Source organism: Rhea pennata, chromosome 5 (genome assembly GCF_028389875.1).
Source record: "Rhea pennata isolate bPtePen1 chromosome 5, bPtePen1.pri, whole genome shotgun sequence".
NCBI lineage: Eukaryota > Metazoa > Chordata > Aves > Rheiformes > Rheidae > Rhea > Rhea pennata.
The window spans coordinates 41,774,396-41,790,049 of NC_084667.1; the positions used below are offsets into that span (position 1 = coordinate 41,774,396).

Consider the following 15,654-nt stretch of genomic DNA (forward strand, 5'->3'; position numbering starts at 1 on the left):
GCTCTCCCTCTCCGCCCTGATTGGCTGCCGGCTTTCGCCCCCCTCCCCCCCCCCACCACCACCACCCGAAGGAAGAGGGGCGAGAGGGAGCGAGCGCGCGACTCGAGAGGGAGCGCCTCGTGATTGGTGCGCCGGGGAGCACGAGGCGCCCGCCTGCGCCGTCACAGCCGCCGCTGTGAGCGGAGGGGGCGGGAACGGAGCGAGCCGATTGGCTGCTCCCTCGTTGTCCCGGTGACCGGCGCGCGCCGCTCGGGGGCGCAGTGCAAGGTGACCCCCGCCCCCCTCCAACGGCCGTCGAACGGCCGCGGCGCTGCCGCCCGGCCCGTGGGAACCCTTCGGGCACCGCTTCACCTTCGCCCGCCGGCGGTCTTAGCCGTGTCCCTGCCACCTGATTGCTCAAACCTGAGGCAGATTCAGCAGGGGAAGGTTTAGGCCCACCTTGGCGCAGTGTCTGGGTCCCCACACGGGCTTGCCCTCATTGCATCGTTCATTACTCGGTGTTTAAGTGAGCTGGTGTTTACCCAGGGCTAGCCCTGCCAAGGCTTCGTAACGTGCCTGTCATTCACTCCCGTGACGTGCCCCAGAAACATCTGAGAAATTTCTGTGCTGTACAAAGTGCAACCTAGAATATGTTTATTTAAACTCTATCAGGGAAAGTTATTGACTGACTGACTTGATTACCATTTCCGAGGGCTGATTCATACCTGTACGGTAAAGCGGTCTCTGTTGGCTCAAGAAAAATCATATCTGAATGGCAAAGTGATCTACAAATAAGGAGAATCAGTTCTACATGCAGTGCTTTCTCAGCCGAGTTCCTTGGTTAATTTTGGTGGTGATGTTCTGCTTTTACCAGAAACGCCAGCTCTGCCTCCGTGCTGGACCGTGGCACATGAGGGATGTCAGAGCAGTGATGTCAGAGCCAGCTGGAAGGAGCTGCACCTTTCCAGGCCCTCCTGCAGCCCAAAGGGATGGGAAAGTTGCCCAATAGGTAGTACCATCCCATCATAAATGAGCAATAAACACATAAACCACCTTTAATCTTCGAACTACCTTTGCCTTCCCATGATTTTTTTCTTTTTTTTGGGGGGGGGGGGCATTATTTTTCCCTTGCTGGTCTTCTACTGTATATGAGTACCATATGGGTTCTTTTAATAATATATGCCATTATTGCAGAGATCATTATTGAAGGTGGGAGTTCTTGTGTTGTGAGGGAGTTCCTGACATGCTCCTTCCCTCCTCTCCCCCCATAAGTATTTCACTGCATGGGCTGCTCCCTTTCTCTATCTGTGCATTTCACTTTGACACTCTAATGCTAGAAAACTCCCAAATAGCCCAAAGGTTTTTTTGAGAAGTGGCAGGGAAGTTCCAGATCTGGCATCAGAACTGCTTTGTGTTGGCAAATCAGCTTTTAGCACAACTGAAACAGAGTCATGGCTGAGGCATACCAGACTCTAGTTTGAGGAAGGGTAATGTATTTGTTAGGATGCTAAACTAGAACAGGAGAGACATAGGTTTCCTTTTCTCCACTTTTGTGCCTTAGCTTTTCATTTGCAAAATGTCTCAGCTTTTCATTTGCAAAATGGTTTTCATTTGCAAAATTTGCCAAATTAAGTCTTCAATATCAATGTACAGAAGGAGCACAAACTTCCAGTGCAATTCTGTTCATCTGTTCGGAGGACTGGGAATAGTTCCAGGTTAGAGTATTGCAGCACCTATGTACATAGCACTATCTGAGAGCTGCAGCATGGGACGAGACTCCAGAAGGACCCAAAACTGGTAGTTGATGTGCGGCTGCATTGGTGACATGCCAGTCAAGCAGCCACAAAACTTGTTTTTCCACTTGGGGGCTTGAACAGAAAAAATTTCCCAGATGTGACCTCCTCCCCCAATCCAACCCTCCAACAAATAGTTAGCAGTTCAGCTATGGTAAATAAGGGGGCCTGCACCTGACTTCAGTGAAATTGGTTCCACTTTTAAGGATCCCTGTTTCTTTCGCAGGTCCCTGCCGAAGAAGCTGAAGACATCATTTTTATAGGTAAGTACCAAAAAGCAATTCTACAGCTGCAAATCTCATTCTGCAGCAAACACTGACACCTCTTTGTGCAGGAAGGAGAACCAGTGAAAAAAAGGAAAATTCTGGCTTTCAAACTGTCCATTTCAAACTATCCATTTCTCAGTGCTTGACATTCACTCTGATTTGTCATAGCATTGCTAACAGGAACTGATTTTTTTATGACAAGAGTTACTTGGCAAAATTTTTCTAGAGCGCCATTAGCATGGAAAGAGAAGACAGAAAAGTCAGAGAAGGAAATGATTTGTTTCTCCTGGGGAAAGAGAATTATCTCCATTTTTATTAGTTATCTTACCTAATATCAACCTGTTGATACTATCCATTTCACTGACATTTGTTCTTACACCAAAGCATGAAGTCTGATTCAAAACCTCAAATAATGCCTTTAAAAGCCTCAGAATTTAGAAGGAGATATGAAAATTATGGCTATGTTTGTTTTATATCCTTTTGATTATAATGCACTCGCCCTTTCTTAATGTCAGTCCAACTTGGGCCTTGGTCCTGTAATGATTTCCGTTTTGATAAGCTTCCTGGATCCACGTGGAGCCCAGCACTTATTTTCTTCAGCCATTTGTTCTGCTGATTATTTTATTTATTATTTTAACACTTTATTAGTAATTAGTAACTCATTGTAATTTACTGTTAAGTTTACAAAAAAGGTGTACCTTATTTTACAACTGTTCAGTGTGTTTTACAACCAATATAGTCTATCTTCTGGTGAGCCACAGGTGTGTACAGTGCAATAAAAGCAAAGAACAAAGTGGTAGAGGAACTTACAATAGAAATAAAGTGAATAATAGGGCTTGCATGCTTAGTTCATATAAAGGCATATATAGACGTATTGCTTGTCAAAATAATTTTTCTTTCATCTCTCACTATACTCTTTCAGTTTTGTTTCACAAAATTCATTCTTAGTTTCAAGAAAAAAAAAAAAAACCCAGGAAATAAATGTTGGGTAAGAAAATTCATTACTGTCTGAGACGGCTTTAATTTTTATATTGTGGTAATAGTTCTTTCAAATATGTTATCTCTCCAACGTGTTCATGATCTTGTGTGTGTTTCAAGTGTGGTCAACTAGGAAAGGCAGGAAGATATGTGACCGCAATGGCAGGAACTGGGTCTTTCTGAAAGCCTAAGCAGCAACGCCAAAGATGAATGGGCTGAAGGCACAGTGCAAAACCCAGTGGATTATGTGGAATGGCTGGTACTGGCGTCTCGAAACATGAGATCTGTCCTACACAAAACAAATAACTTTCCGGTCTTGACGAAAGCCTCTCTGGGTTAGGCTTAAAGCATGTAGGAGGAAAAATGTGTGAGAAATTTATACTGCTGTGCTTCTTGCAATATATTTTTAATGTATTAGCAGAGAAAGTGCTTTTCATGCTAGAACTACTAGGATAGTACTTTTCACAAGTTTTAAGTCTACATTGAAATAAAGCAATCAGAAAAAGAAAACTAAACTGTAATTCCTTGTGCTCAGCACATTTTTTCTGCTCCTGAGGAAGAATCTATTACACTTAGTCAAATTCAACAAAACTAAGCCTTCTGCTAACATCAGAATCTACTGAAACCTAAAAGCCATCAGAAGAAACTCAAAAAAATTAAGTGCTGAATTATTGGCTCAAACACTCAAAGACTGCATAGTTAAAATACTGGAATCAGACTTGGGAAACATAATTATGTTCTAGCAGTTGACTGCTCTTCCCTGCTTCCATTTCTTGTGCATTAGAACCAGCTTGTTACGTGACAAAGCAATATCCTGCCCAACGGATTAATGGAAAATGGCAAATGCGTCTTCATGTTCCTGATGTCAGGTTTTATACCATAGCAACAAAGCTGCATTAGCACTCTTTTTTTTTCTTTTCCTTTCTTTTCCTTTCTTTTCTTTTCTTTTCTTTCTTTTTTTTTTTTTTTTTTGGTAGATGGGCTTTGTGTCTATGTTCACTTTTTAATTCCATGTAATAGACTAATCTACTGTAGCATCTAAAACTAAATCTGTAAAGTGTTCTTCAGCTGCCTGCATCCCCAGGATAACCTACCTTTAAAGCCTACGAAGCAAGTGATGGTGAGGTAACTGGTGTTAGGGCACAGGCAAGACACGGAGTGACTAATTACACTGTAAGCAAAGAACAATTTGAACCAAGATTCCCCTCTTCTGGGGTGAACAAAGGCTTGAGAGTTTGTATGACCTCTGCTATTAGTATGGAGAGATACAAAAATACTCATCGTAGAAATCTCCTTCCCCTCAGACAGGAACTTGCTTCTTTTTTCTCTAATGTATTTTACCCCCTGCCCCATGCTGTGATCATGTCAGTCTTGTATTCCTTCAAAGGCTGAACAGAATATTCAGAATATAGAAGAATACAGAATATAACGGTCAGTGAGTCCACTACTTCCTCTAAACTAATAGAGACCCTTCTTCTCTTAGCCTGATGGAGACTTCTGCTTTTCACTGGTTATGGATCCAGTCTTAACTGAATATTCAGTTAGAAGAGGGCAGATGTTTCTTTTCTCATCTATGACAATAGAACACAAACTAGCATTTTTTCTATTAATTTGTGGCTTTGTAGAAAATACTTATTTTCTAATTTTTTGTAATAGTTGCATATCTGCCACAGAGGGAATTGCAGTTGGATTGATGCATAACTTCATTTGCTTCAATTGCATTAGTTTGGTAGAAACTGCTTATTGCTCACAGAAGAGCTAAGTCTAGAATTCTGACTCATAAAGCACTAGTCTTTCTTGCTATTATATTAAGCAGCAGCAGATTTTAAGGGCAAGATCAAATGCCAGCTAAGGCTGGATCTGCCATATGACAGAGAGAGAATGACAGAGAGATGTGTAGACGGACACAGACATCCATTTCAGCTGAAAAGCTTGCAAACATCTTAACAGCAGTTGTTGATAAACATTCTTTACTTATCAGGAGCAGGTTGCTACTGGCTTTGTGAATCCTTTTCTAAAATAGGCTGAGGCCAGAGACTTTGACATGGGAGCTATGTGGTCACTGCAAGAAGGTGATGATGGCATTGCTCTCACTGAGTAGTTTTTTGCCATGGCAAAATACTCTCAGCCCAGTTCTGAAGTTGCACTTGAAGTAGGGACACCTTTTTCATTTTTCAGCTCCTGGTCTGGTAAGACCCTTGTTGAATTTAAAACAAATCTTAAGGCTGCTGATTCTTATTCCCTGCATCAATAGCCAGAAAATGCTACTCTGAAAGCTAGGGATTATCAGAGTTTGAAGTTGCATTAGCCATCTAGGCCAGATGCAGCTGCAACAGCAAGGCTTTACAGCTGTCCCCTCTTCCTCTTCATCAGGGCTGAGCACGTTACTGCAAAAGAAAGGGCAAGGGATTGTGGAGGACAACATTCCCCCCGGTTTGCATCTCCAGCAAAGCCACTCCTCGACACACCTTTCTCCAGCAAAGCACTCCGCGACACACCTTTCTCCTTCCAGCCTTCCCCTTCATACCAGGGCCCTGCAGGGACCTGTCCTTCTCCTACGGCAAGAGCCTCTTCCCCACCACTACTTCAGCTGACAGCATGGTTATTACCCTTCTGAGAGCTCTAGTGAAGTGAGGAAAAGAAACAAGCAACGACTCAAAGAAATTCAGCTATTTTTTTAAAAAAATTAAATTGAGTTACCTTCGGAAAAATGGTGCTGTAGACAGTGCTGCCTGCTGGAAGCTAAAAAGCTATATTGGGAGAAGCAGCTGGTCATCTGGGGCAGCTATCCACTGTGCATGTTTTCCATAATGCGTGGAAAAATAGACTATAAGAAGGCTTCGCAGAATAGGGGAGCGGGCATTTCATCCAAAGCCACCTTTGCTCATCCCTTATCAAGGGATTTTGCAATGTTTTCCATGCCTTGACCCTGAGGAGATAAAATTTCAGGACAAAATTTATGATGTATCAAGACAGAGTGTTTCCCTCTGTGCTTGCTTAGTTTCCAGCACTAAGTGCCGGCCAAAATCAGGGTACACTATGTAGCTACAACTTCAGACCTGAAGCGCACCTGCCAGAGCACACAGTTATATGTTTAACAAAAGCTAAGGATAGGGATCTACCTTAGGCACTGGCTTGGCATTTACATATTTCCTACAAATGTAAGGGAAGCGTTACACAGGAAAGCGGCCCTGCTAAAAGGATAATATGCTCATTCATTTGCTATGTTGGTCTGAGATAACCAAAAAGAACAATAGCTTGTATAGTGCCAGGTACTCCAAGCAGCATGCTAAGATAACATTACCTGGCTCAAGTCCCAGAGAATGGCTTTTCCTGGAGTCTGACTGACCAAGCCTTTATTATATTAGAAGTTATTTCATTTCTTACTCTGTACCAACTGCATCTCCTTGGAGAACCCCAGTTAGCTTTAAGAAACTTCCTCAGGACCTCGAAGAGTTTTCAAAATCCTTTTGGAATTAGCTAAATGTTTCTGCAGTTCTTTTAAAAACTCTAGCTTTGAAACTCTTGCTTTTGCAGGATATTATTGTACAGTACAGCTTCACAGCTTGCTGCAACCCACAGAACAAAACACCATCAGCTGAGTATCATGTTTAATATCTCCCATGAGTTCAGGCACTTCAACATCTGTTTTACTTTTGGATGAGAGTCAAATTCTCCTCCTATGAATCTCTCCCAGCCTCCCCCGATCCCCAGCAGAGTTCAAGAGTGCACCTGTGCCAGCTTTGTCGAATGAGATTCTTGAAGCGATCTCCCCTCGCAGCTGGGGAGAAATTCCCTCGCAAGGGAGTCCTCACAATCTATGCTCAAAGAAGAAAACAGTTGCTATAGTTACCACTTCTCTACCTGCACTGAATCATCTCTCTTCCCTCTTAATCTTCTAGGGCTTTATTAGTTCAGGGCTTGACAGAAGAAAGTAGGAAGGCTGGGGCTATATTCTGCACTGTGGGCAGGAGGAGAAAGCCACAGCGAGTTCAGGCATCACAGGCCTCTCTGTTGCACCAGTTCAGCTGCCCTCACAGCCAGCACAGGAGGACATCCTGAGCGAGGGTTACCAGGACAGCAACGTGCTCTGTGCCTGGCAGGTGACACTGCTGTCATTTCTTGTCTGAGCTACTCAAGCTATGTAGGAACAGGCTCCTTTTCTCCCCTTCTTTCTCCTCTGGCTTGCAGTGTTGGCTTTCAGCTACCTTGCCTGAGTGCAGACCTACCACTGGTTCATCTCTTTTAGCCCCATGGGGTTAGATTTCAGCCTGCTGGTGGAAAAGGAAACTGGATATGGTCTCTTTTCTGTGATAGCACCTTCTTACAACCTCTTCCTATGGTTAAAGGTGAACAGAATAATCACTGAAAACACTCCAAAGGGTCTAAACTGTGCTAAATTGCTTCTTTTCCAATATGTCTACTGTAGCCAGGCCTCGGACCAATAGTTAATCTGCATTACAAATCCTATTGTGGAAATGCATAGCTAGGAGCTAAAGAAACCTGCTGTAGGGAAGAACATGCCAGAGCCAGCTCTGGCTGTTTGAAGTATGCAACACAGGCAAATTGGTTACACAAGCTACAGCATATTTCCCCTAGTGCCAAGTGGACTAACACAAGCTAGGCATGATGTGGTGCCCACAGGAAAAAAAAATGCCACTAAACTAAATACCATGGAGGTAATGGTCACTAATAAAAAGCTACTTAGAGAAACATGTAGGACAAAGCCAGTAATGCACTATGACAAGACAACAGTCACAGTCACTGCACATGTTAAATGCTTTGACTCTGTAGGCAGCAAAGAACTTGGAAATGTTCACTAGACACTTGCAAGGATGAAGCAAGAGCAAAGGCAATTAAAAGCCTTCTTTCTTATGTTTGCGCAGTTACCATTAATATGATAGTAACTCCTCCACATTTAAATATGATACAATAAAAAGATCCAAGTGCGCACCTACATCGGTAACGTGCTGTATCCTTGAACAACAGCCAGTAGTAAAATAAATCTTGCGGACATTTGTAAAACTCTTCAGAATCTATTATTGACTACTCTTAAAATGAGTTGGATTTCCAAGTGACCATTTTTTCCTCCCCTTTTGCTCATTATGCAACAATTTGCTATTTTAACTATGCATAGCAATGGCGTAATACCAAGCTGAAATAACTGATTTGTGATGGAACTTGCAACTCCAGTACTGCTGGTTATTCAAGCATACTGCAGTTTTTCCCTTTGTTAGGATGCAAAAGGGTGGATTCCAGATATGAATTCCAGACCCTGTAGTTCTGAGTCAGGCACTGATTGTAGCTAAGTGTTTGCAGTGGTGTAGTTTTTATGACATCCTGGCAGAGCTTTAAGCCAAGTAAGGGATTCTAGTTAGTTATTTCCTTGTGGGCTGTTAAACTTTTGTCATGCACAGTGGGCATGTCAGCAGAGCGATTTTTGAGGGAAGAAGGTGGCAGAGAGAGAAGTTTCCAAATCTTTTGGGAGTCAGGTCTGCAGTTAACAGCAGTGATGGGACTCCTCTGGCAGAGGCATGTACCTCGGTGAGGTACATGTTCTAGGCAATCGCTTTGGCAGTACACGTCATTCAGTACACTTTTGTTCCTTCTCAGTGATAACGACTAACAGTCTGAGGTTAAAGAAAGGTCATTAAGTTAGAAAATGTGTCCAATTATGCAACAGTATGATTATTCAGAGAACTGCCTGCCAAAGAAGTTGTCACTGGACTTAAAGCATACATGTGCTGAAGAGCAGACTGGGTAAATACAGGAAGATCCGCAAAGCAAGAAGTTGTCAAAACATTTCAGGGCGCTAGATCTGTTCTTCTTCCTCTCTCACACACATACAACCACATTGATTTTCAAGTGGTCTAGCCTGGAACCTAGAAAATGACAGGTCTTGTCTGTTTTACACAGACACTAACACTGAGGAACTCTCAGCCCATCTGAAGAAGTTGAATACACCATTTACATTTATAGGAGAAACCGCATCCCTCTCAATTCCCTGGACAGATTTAGAAAAAAAATCTCCTCTGAAATACCAAATAGCATTTGTGAAGTCAGTCCCTTGCCCTAAAATTTTTGACTAATATGCTCTGCTTATTGTACAGATCTTAAGATTTTCAATAATCTTATGGTCATATTGGCATAAAATAAGTAGAGCGGACTTTTCAGCCCACAATCTGTGAAACACTCCACATAGTTGAGACAAATGGGCTTCATTCAAAAAGAATCACTGATAATGTTCAGTATGTGAGGTATAAAAGTCCTTTATATCCAACCAAAGTGGCTTTGTGATTCACCTAAATTTCAAAACTGAGAACTGCTTTTGACCTCAGAATTAAGCTCATAGTTAATTGTTGCTGGACTCATGTTGTACATTATAGAGTTTTTGACTGTGGTATTTTGTAATTAACTAATTGAATCCTACTTTGTTTCCATTTTGTCCCAAGGGAGTAACACAATTACTCATAACCAGAAAATGGTCACCAAGCAATTAAACCAGGCTAGAATCCCTCTGAAAACAGAACAAAACCCACTGCCAGTTTAACAGAAGCACGTTGTACTCCATTACAGGTACTTAGTAGATTTATGAATTAAACACAATACAGTATCAAGGAGCTCTCCTTTCCAGTCTGATGATAATTTGCACCAACGGAATCTAAAAATCTGTCTTGTTAGGTATTAACCAGTCATCTGGGAATCCAATTGAGTAACAGAGCAGTTGTTGCAACATCAAGACTCCCATATAAATCATGCCTAAGTCTTAAGTAAATACTGGTTCAAATATTGATTCAAATGAAAGATATGACTACAGTTTAAGAGGTTAAAGTTGCCAGCTGAACTACTTCAGAGAGGACCACTCCTTCTGTATTCATTTAAGAGTCACATCAAAGTGTTCACTTCAGTCTGAAGTCACAGGAAAGAGGCATTTCACTTCACTCGTGATAATGACATTCTCTCCATCGGAACTTATGTCTGATGCTATGAAACCATATATCACTCTCTAAGCAATAAGTTATTTAGTTATTTATGCTGCAGATAGGCATATTTTGGGGGAATGGGGGGTGACAGGTGATACACTATTTTTTTTCTGAGTACCGAAGGCCGGGGAAGATGGAGACATGTAGGTTATTTTCTAAATAGAGAGGCTGTAACAACTGCCACTCCAAAAAATCCAGAGGAAGGAACTGCAGTGAAAGGAACACTTGATCATAAAATGGAAAGGTGCTTTTCACACTTTAGACTAAAGTAGAAGCAGCCTCTCATCAGTCTGAGGAAACTCAAGGGAAAAGGAGTGCCCCATGCTATTTGTTTTTACATGAACACAAAGTACTGTGAACCACATCCATGCTAGTACCTGCTCTTCTCTTGCAATATAGGTATCTCCTTTGCTTAACCTTGAATCCCAACTTGCTCCTCTGAGCAGGAGTAACACAAATCTTTTCGGATACATTTTACAGTTACAGATCCAAACAATAATGAGTTTCCCAGTTTCCTGGGCATTATTGCCTTACCAAAGTCATAAGCCAGCAACCTAGAGAAAACAGCCTGTATGCTCTATTCCCTACTAATCCAGATAAGTATATTGTGGGTAATACATGCCAGCTGGTTTAAATTTCCAGCTTTTGTTGAGAGCTTAAAGAGCAGCTCTATAATTGCTATAATCACTAAACAAAATTTTCAGAAAAAAAGTTTAGAACATAGAAATGAAGCTACATTTTGAATTATGACGGTAAGTAGATTTACATCAAAGCAGCTACAGCTTTTAAATATAGGAAGCTAGACATACCTTTATCTCCTAGATCAGACAAGAAAATTTAAAAAAATCAGTGAGCTTCAGACATGGAAAATAAATCTATGCATCATCTTAGCTTTCAGAATAACACTGTTTTCTTAATAATATTATTCATAAAAGGAGTAGCTGGAATCAAAGCTTGGAGCATCACATCAACTAAAACTGAAACACCACATAAATCCTAAAAGCCTGGAAATCCCCTCCCCCTCCCCCCCAAAAAAAAGTATCTCCTAAGGCAAACTAGCCTTAACTGATATTATTATGCAAAACCCAACTAGCCAGTGAATTCAGAGCAATTAGGCCCCCACAAGTAATCTCCAAGTGACACTTTCACTATTGTATGCTTTTCACAATGCCATAGCACATGCAGAAAATCATTGTGCTTTGAGCCCTTGTCCACACAGATTCTTCTTGCCATGTACATGTCTCATGCACACACTGCTGAATGCTTTTGGCTTGCAGCATCTGCTGTGCTTTAATCTGTTTCTTGGATGCCATCACAGGCTCCCTAGCCCATGAAATAGAAGACAGAGAATTCAGTTATCTCTCAGTTCCTTCTAATTGCCAATAGCCATGAGACAAAATCCCCACTTAAATCATTCCTCAGCATATTATGCAATTTTAAATCCTTTCCTTACACATGAAGTTAGCTAGCATGTTGCTCTGAATTGTGCAAGAAATTCTTTTGTTCACTGTTTGACAGACTTGTTAGTCTTGAGGACCTTTTCGCTGTTACAGTCTAGTTACTGTGACTGAAACAAGAGTTGGCTTGGTTCCAAACTGGTCTGTAACCGTCCTTTTTTTTTTCTTTTCTTTTTTTTTCCCCTGCAAAAGCTGCCATACCCATTGCAGGCATTCAGTTTGTCAGTCCTCCACATAAGGAGCGTGTTTTTCAGGCAGGATTTCACTAGATGCTGAGATCTGCCCATTTCCTTGCAGAGTCCAACAGGAAGCCTTGCAAATCTACCTGCCCTGAAAGACCATAAGCTGTTTAGCAACATATTGGACTTCTGACATGACTTCAAGTGTGATGGGGACCTCAGCTATACACCTCAAAGTGTGGCATGCCTTACAGCCCTTCCTCAGGTAAGGCACAGGAATGATTCATTGCCACATCGAGGCAACGATACTTGTTCCTCCATGTTACCCTGTGGTCTGCACCCCAGCTGCCTGGGAAGGTTTGTGCTGCCTTTTAGAGAAAAAGCCCTGCAGTGGCAGCAAATGCTATGTTAGGGAGCAAGAACGGTGAAGTACCCAACAGAAAGACAAATATGTCAGGCATATGCAGAACCAACTGATTTAGGAACTAACACCAAGGAGTGCTGCTCTGTACCAGGCAGACACCTTTCTTGCTTAGTGCAGTACTGATGGAGAGGAAGTACTGTGAGCAAGGGATGGTTAATTATGGTGTAAGTCCCTCTCAGCACTTCTCCCATGTGTGGGGATCTGTGAAAAGGAGGAATTTTGTATTAGTGTCACAGCTGTTATAAGCTGTTATAATATTTATTTTTTCCCTGTAGATGATAGTTTCTGTACAAGGACATGTGAGACCTCTAAGCCTTGCACCTTCTGGGCATTCTTGAGATGGAAAAGTACCAAAATTTATCTCTACTTCAGCAACTGGCTCTGCTAAGAGAAATAACTGACTCATCAACCATGTAATCCAAAAAAATCATTGTGATTACAAACCTTTGCATTAACAGAGAAAAATCCAACTTAATTCTGACTCTAAGCACAATATCCATAAAGGCAGTTTCATTCCGAGGTCTTCAGGGAGTTGTCGCATAAAGATTTCAAACAACAACAACTTCCTCCCAGCACATGAGTGGTTAGTTTGGCTTCTTACTCCTGTGTGATAGATTTTGCCAGACATTGTTTAGCAAGAGTCTTTGAAACTAGTGTTTCTGCCAAGCAGGCGGCTAATGGACAAAAATTCTTTTACTTGGGGAACAGATGAAAAGGTCTACTTAAGCCTTCGTAAGAGTTTTCCTTCTTTTGCTTGTGCCTGCCAAGGCTATGCTTGCCAAGGCTATTGCTAAAGAGGTTTTGATTCAAGGATGGAGAGCTTGCTGAGACTGCCGACAGATGGAAGGTGCAGGAACTCAGCACGATCCTCCTCATACAGAAATTTTGAAGTGTGCAGCCATCCTTTTGGCTTGTGACGTAGCATTTCCCTTCTCCTGGAGGTCCATTATCAGGGACCTGCTGCACGGAAATACAGCCATGCACTTTTGTCAACAGAAAAGTGGAGCCAGGCCATCTCCTTCTTGCTGGCAGGCTGCTTGGCTTGGGGCTTTGGGTATTTGCCCATAGAGGATACTGTCCCTGTATCTGCCTGGCAGTTAGCGTTCCCTGGCACAGCCCCAGCAATCCTGTTGCACCAAGGAAGTCAGAGGCAGAGGCCCAGCAGTGACAGTCCCCAGCCTGGGTCAGGCTACTCTGGCGCTTGTGTGCCCCAGCTGTGAACGCAGCCCAAGTGGCGCTGCCAGTACTGCCTCCTCCTGCCACTCAAAACCACCTGTTGCCACATGGCTAAGTGCCACAGAAAGACAACTCAGTTAAAGTTCAAGCCTAGTTCCTAGCCAAAAAAAAGAAAAAGAAAAAAAAAATCCTGCTCACTTCTAACCCTCAAACAGAATGACTTCAAAACAAATAGAGCGATGTCAAAAACAAAAATAGAAGGGCTTTCGATCACCACTTGCCTTCCTAGAAAATCCCATTTCTGTCATTTTCATGTATTGGCAAGACCTCCAGGGGTTTTCCATCAGACTCCTGAGGCTACGTTGTCCAGAAAAACTAGCCTTGAACAGGGGTGACTTGCTGTCTACAGTGTTTTCCCTCCCCTGTTGAATTCTACAGGGCATGTATTTTTCCCTATTCAGAAAACATCCATCTCTGTATAACCTTGAAAGAGTCACATGCCTAATGAGACTTTTTTCTTCTTAATAGATTGTTGATTTACAGTCTTTCTACTCTCTGTATCTTCCTCTCACAGTGCAGAACAATTCACATTCCTAGATCTAGTCAAGTTTATATGAAATTCCATTGCACAAGATTCACCACAGAGTGAACAGCAGTATCTGAGGAGCATCTGAACTACTTCCCAAACTCTTTGAACAGTCAACAGTGTCCAGGGCAAGACCCACTTTTCCCTGAAGCGGATGCTTCAAAAAATAAGTGCTAAGTCCTTTCATTTGGCTATAAAACAAACCTGGATAAGGCAGCTTAGGTGTATGCACCTTTGTAGATGTTTACAATGAAGATGAAAACCATCCAGACTAATTCAGAATTTGGACTGAATCAACATCTACCTCCTGATTATTTTCCCACTCTTCACTCAAATGAAGGGAAAGTTAAGCCATACATCCTCGCTGTGCTGGGAGCATGTAGTAGGAAAGCAGGACCTTGCCTTTCCTGTAACCTTTGCAGCAGGGTTTTCTTAAAGAGCATCTGCACTCCAGAAAGATGCAAAGATGCACTTGCATGAGACTCAGTGTGTGCATTTTTCCTAGTTTTGGCCCTCACTTGAGGCTTTGCCATCAGACACACATGGACTGGCTCTGCCAATGCAAGCAGGACTTCTGACACTCATCTGCAACTGGAACACTAGACTCAAACATTGCAGCCCACATGGAGCATACAAAAACACATACAGTAGCTGAATTGTGCTTTCTCTTCCTTTCAAACTTTGAGATGGCAGCATGTTCATGATGCAGTAACATGAGGGCCTCTTGAAAAGGCAGAAGATGACTGTCAAGCGCATGTGGAAGAAGGAGGAAGCAGCAGCAGCAGGAGGCAGATACAGGCAGCTATAAAAAACTGCTTGCTCCATGTTTCAATAGCAAAAGCAAGAGGAGAGGAAAGGAGGCTGTTGCTTACTCGATATGGCGGGGCAGAAGACCATCAGGCTGCTCTGAAGAGGGCAGGAGGCCTGTACTTAGACAGTGGTCAAACTTAGAATACCCATATTGTCTGAGGAAGGTCTCTGTCCCCTTGTTTACCTAGGAAAGATCTAGAGAAGTATCAGAGTTTCAGCCCAAAAATCCAGCACATGTGCTGCAAAGGCAGAAGGGCTGACATTTTCTGTTTTAGCTTGGCTGCTGCTTTTAGCTGAGAACCAGTAAAAATAAAGCTTTGCTGTTGTTATTACCACATTTGAAAGATCAGTATGAAGGACAACCCTGCCACTAGGCAGAGAGAGTAACACAGTAGAGGAACTAATAGTTCCCTCCTGTCCTTTTCTTTAACTGTGCTACTTGCCTTATCTGCACTTGCCTTATCTGCAGACTAACAATAGCTCCATAGCAGTATAGGAAAGTTAAACAAGCCTTAAGTCAAGGGGATGTAGCCATCAGCCCTAGGGACTGATTGAAGCTATTAGACCATGTGCTCTTCTAGGGGAAAATCTGCAAAAGGAACAGGTTTTGAGGCATTACTGATCCAAAACTACAGCCATCTGATCTACAAAAAACTCCCTCCAAGTCATGATTACAGGCTAGCAAAATCAGAGATATGGAGCTTTTTGCCTTTAAATTAGAATGTAGGCCACACCAATAAGAGATAATGTTCTAACATTGGATTTCATCTGCATGAAAACAAAAATAGTGACAGCAAGCCAGTCATCAATAGACAGGCACTGAACTAATGTGTCCCCAGGGATTATACTGCTACAGATAGGTTGATTGTGTATGTCAGACAAGGGAAGAGGTAGAGTAGGGAACTTCCTGTTCCCCTCTTATCTGTGTTCAAAGTTAGGCAGTTTGCAGATCATTGTTAAATTCTCTTAAAACACTTTTAAAGAAAATAGAGAAATGGAGGTCTGGGCAGGTAGTTTCCCACT

The 15,654-nt window shown here is 42.4% G+C and overlaps 1 long non-coding RNA gene across 1 annotated transcript; it reads left to right on the forward strand.

Moving 5' to 3' along the window:
• Nucleotides 1-91: 91 nt before the first annotated feature.
• On the forward strand, nucleotides 92-3,459 carry LOC134140874 (uncharacterized). Its single transcript, XR_009958507.1, has 3 exons — nucleotides 92-988; nucleotides 1,999-2,035; nucleotides 3,137-3,459. It is a non-coding gene; the product is annotated as an uncharacterized LOC134140874 (long non-coding RNA).
• The last annotated feature ends 12,195 nt before the right edge of the window (nucleotides 3,460-15,654 follow it).